This window comes from Alexandromys fortis, unplaced genomic scaffold (genome assembly GCF_014885135.2).
Source record: "Alexandromys fortis isolate MF-2015 unplaced genomic scaffold, M_Fortis_MF-2015_v1.1 scaffold_4, whole genome shotgun sequence".
NCBI classification, from domain to species: domain Eukaryota; kingdom Metazoa; phylum Chordata; class Mammalia; order Rodentia; family Cricetidae; genus Alexandromys; species Alexandromys fortis.
Genome location: NW_026067944.1, coordinates 16,507,484 through 16,511,914, shown reverse-complemented (window position 1 = coordinate 16,511,914; position 4,431 = coordinate 16,507,484). Strand labels below are relative to the sequence as shown.

General features: G+C 39.4%; 1 pseudogene; it reads right to left on the bottom strand.

The window, feature by feature from the left end:
• Nucleotides 1–2,160: 2,160 nt before the first annotated feature.
• LOC126505829 (39S ribosomal protein L18, mitochondrial-like) lies at nt 2,161–2,904 on the bottom strand (annotated as a pseudogene).
• Nucleotides 2,905–4,431: the final 1,527 nt, after the last annotated feature.

Genomic DNA, 4,431 nt, shown 5'->3' with positions numbered 1-4,431 from the left:
GGCGGTGGGGAAGAGACAGAAATCTTTAATAAATAAATAAATAAATTAATTAATTAATTAATTAAAAAAAAGTGACTGTGGAATACCAAGAGGTATGAGGTATTTGACATAGCTATTTTAGTCTTATCAGTTCCTATCTGACCGTGGAGGAAACAGGTATTCACAGATGTCCCCTGAGATGCCTAGAGTCACAAGCAGCACATTGCAAAACAGAGATCTATATTTGAAAAGCTCCCCTCGTCAGGTACTAGGGTTAGTCTGCACTGAAAGACTCCAAAGCAAGTGTCTTGTTTATAGGCAAGTGTCTTGTTTATACATCTTTCAGAATTTCCTTTATATTGTGTTGTGTCATTTATGGCTCAGATAAACATTTAATATATATTTTAATACTTTATTTTTAAGAAAAACAATCTGTTTAAGAAAAATTACCCCGATTATCTCTATTTTTTTATTCACTTATTAAAGATTTCTGTCTCTTCCCCACCACCGCCTCCCATTTCCCTCCCCCTCCCCCAATCAAGTCTCCCTTCCTGGTTAGCCCAAAGAGCAATCAGGTTTCCCTGCCCTGTGGGAAGTCCAAGGACCACTCACCTATTTTAATGTAAATTTTAATATAAAAGTCTTGAGATAATTGGTTAGTTTAGTTAAATATAAGTCACTTCATAGATTTTATAAATCTTCTATGGGTTTCTAAAATTAATTGAGAAGTAAATATGCTTCCATATAAGTTTGCAAAATAAGAAGTGATTTCCAAGTAAGTTTTAGAAAAGATTAACAAAACCTGATGCAATACACTAAATTTTCTGATTTAGCACACATTGGTTCCAATGGGTTAATTATAAAATTGGCAAAGTCTTCAAGATGTAGTTTTAAACAGCTATGTATAGCAATTAAGTAAGACAAAGGCTCATATAAATATATACCATTGAAGCCTTTAATCCCAGCACTTGGGAGGCAGAGGCAGGCAGATTTCTGTGAGTTCGAGGCCAGCCTGGTCTACAAGAGCTAGTTCCAGGACAGGAACCAAAAGCTACAGAGAAACCCTGTCTCAAAAATCCAAATATATATATACCATTGAGAGTCAGTTAAGAGTACTAGCCTAAGATAAAGCTGCTCAGGTAACACAAAGTGTAGTCGCACAAAAGTTGTGAAAGTCACCAACCACCATCTGATGGGATTAAGGTCCCTCCATGAGGTGGAATCGGTGTCTAACGCTGCTCAGGTGGCCAAGAACCTGAGACTGGATAGGCCATGGGTCTGGGGGGGAAATCCAGTATTACTGTCATACTAAAGAAACACTGTAATCAAAATAACTCCTAGTGACATTCTACTATAACTATAGATTCCCACCATCTTATTCACCATCAGAGAAGCTTCTTCTTGCAGTATGTGGGAATTAATACATAGATGCATAGCTGGACAATGTGTGAGAGTGAGAGACGCTGGAACACTCTGTCCTAAATGGGAAGTCTTTATCAAACCCTCCCTTCTGAGCTCAGGGAACTCTGCAGAAAAGGAAGCATACATATTGTACAATCCAGAGGACATGAATGATACCAAGAAAACAGTGTCTTCCTGACACACCAAGATAAGAACCTATAGACTATGGTAGCATGTACAAGGTCAGAAAAACTCAAGCCAGATGGCTCCCAGCACTGAGAGGGGAAGTGGACACAAGCTCCCACCCCTAGCCAAGAAGCCACCTCCAACTGACAACAACTTACAAAGAAAAATATTAGTTTTCTGTAATGAACTCTCACTGGGTACATAAACCACACTTAATGGTAGGTAGGCCCTATGCCCAGCAGCATATGGCCAACACAAAACAAACTCAATGATCTTTTTTCTAGATTATTTTCTCAAATTACTTTGTTTGGGTATTTTTTAATCTTTTTATTTTACTTATCTTCTGCTTATTATATATTATGGTTTTCCAATTTGTATTTTATGGGCAAGTGTGTGTGTGTGTTTATGTGTGTGTGTGTATTTCTCATGCTTTTTCATTTTTTCCTGATTTGATTGGTTTTTGTCTGTTTTCTTTTTTCTTTTTTTTTTTAGTTTGATATAAACATTTTAATTTGTTCTGCAGATAGTTATAACTGGTGACTGCTTTTCTTAAGTATCTCTCGTGTTCACAAAAAGAGACAAGTTTGCCCTTCATTGAAACAACAAAACCACACAAGCACACAAAGAAGTGGGAAGAGGTTCACTTTAAATAATTCTCCACTGTTACATTATCACTATGAAGCTTTCAGTCTGGTTCTCCTTCCAAAAGCCTGCCTTTCTTTCTTTGTTTAGGAGCAGATTCTTCCTTCTGGTGGCCAGAGGAGCTGATGGTTTTGTGTTTACACTTTAAAGCAGTTGATGTTCCTGTTTCATTCATAGATCCTCCGAGGCTCCCGAAGCACCACACCACCCACTGTCATGGCGTTCTGTAGACGTTTAATCGAGTCTGAGGATGCCTCCCAAGGAGTTGGCTGGTAAGACCATGAAGTTGATTCTGGCTTCTATGCATCGCTGTGCCAACACTCGTCCTATACTCTCACAAGCCACCACATTTCTGGTGCTATACAGGTGTTTTTTAATAGCCCATTCCCGAGTGGATGCCGAAACCACCACCTGGCCGTTCTGATGCTCAACCACTGCCTCTATGTGGTGCTGAGTCCTTATAACTCGCAACCTGTGCCAGAACTCAGGGCTGGGCCACACTGTAGCCCAGCCCCGCTCTTTCCTGGCTACCCCTAAGAGCTCCAGATTCCGAGGATTCCGGTTGGTGAACTCTAGGGCCACAGCTTCGTTTTCCTTAGTTGCCACATCGTGCTGAATCGCTGGTGTGGAACTGGTCGCGAGGGCTGCCAGCCCACACTCCAGGTTCCTGCAAACAGACAGGCATTTCCAGGCCATCGCAAAGCCTCCCTTGGCTCACGGTCGTCCGAGAGGAGGACTAGCCGCAGCCATTTTAACTGAGGGAAAAGCTACCTTGTCTGTTTTCTAAAGAAAGAAAATGTGGAGTTGAACAGGTAGGGTGGTGGTAGGCTCTAAGAGAAGACCAAGGAAGGAAAGCTATGGTCAGAATAAGATGTATGAGAAAATCCTATTTTCAATTTAAAAAAAAAAAATCAAAAACAAAAAACCCAGAAAGTTTCTGCAGTCACTTAAATTTCATTAGTCTTTCAAGGTGATTTCAAGGGAAACCACCAAAGCCTAATCAAACCCAGCCTGGTGACTGGCACTTGGATTTATAAGAGATAAAGAACCCCTCCACAAATCCCAACCGGACGACCAATGGCTTTTTCCCACAGTAACACTGAGACCATAGAGAAACAGGGACGAGATCTGGTGCTCACGTGTGTGTCATTCCGAAGAGTAAAGTGGACTTTCAAGTAACAACTATTCTTCGAGTATGACAGTCAATCACCATAAATCACAAGTCAGTTGATTTCTAGTAGTCTCTTCTTAGAAAACACACAATTTTAACCAAATAGAAGAAAAGCATGCACATCAGAGGCAATATACCCAGTTTTCCTTCCTAGATATTTCCCTTCTCCGCATCTTAGCCCATTTAATCATACTCCCAAGTACTGCTTCACACTCCACAGCAGGCAATTAAGATTCTGTAAGTATTCAGAACATACATCTGTGTACCCATTTCTGGTAAAACAAAAAAAAATTACTTAACTGTAATTCATACTCTCAAAGAGTTGTAATTACAGCTCTAAACCTCTTGAACCCAAGTGCTTCTGTGGTGCATTTGAGATACAATATTCCATCCAGCAAACTGAAAACCATTCAGTGCCCTCATAAATAGCAGAATGTATATACATTTTTTTCAGGTTCAATTTATATCTAAATATATCTGCTTTATATTTCAAGACAGAAAATGGTGAGTGGAGACGGTTACAATAATGGCCCAAAAGATCAAAAAGAAAGGAACAAAAAAAAATACTTCAATAGATCAAAATAAAGTGTTTCTCCACATAGGAAAATAATCATAAGTTCTCACCCTCATAATTGGGAGCTGTTCTGCTTGGCATTCCTTTCCACCTAGAATTATATGGTTTGTCAATGTTCACAGATTTATGAAGAGTACTAAATGAATATTGAAAATAGTTTAAATGAGGAGGATTCAGAATTTCCTCCAGTACTTTTTTCCGCCCTCCTCTTTATCATTACACACATATCAGTTCTCATTGTACACTCTTTATATAGAGTGTATCAGAAATGGGCACAGTTTGGGACATACTTGAAAGTCTTCCTTTGATATCTGTGGGGAATTTGTTCAAAGATTGTCATAGGTATAAAACCCACAAATTCCAGTCTCTCATATAAAATAGTGCAGCATTTGAATACAACCCAGGCACATCCTCCCATCCACAGTAACACATTTGTAGATGATGCATCATACCTCGTAGCACATAAATGCTATGTTGT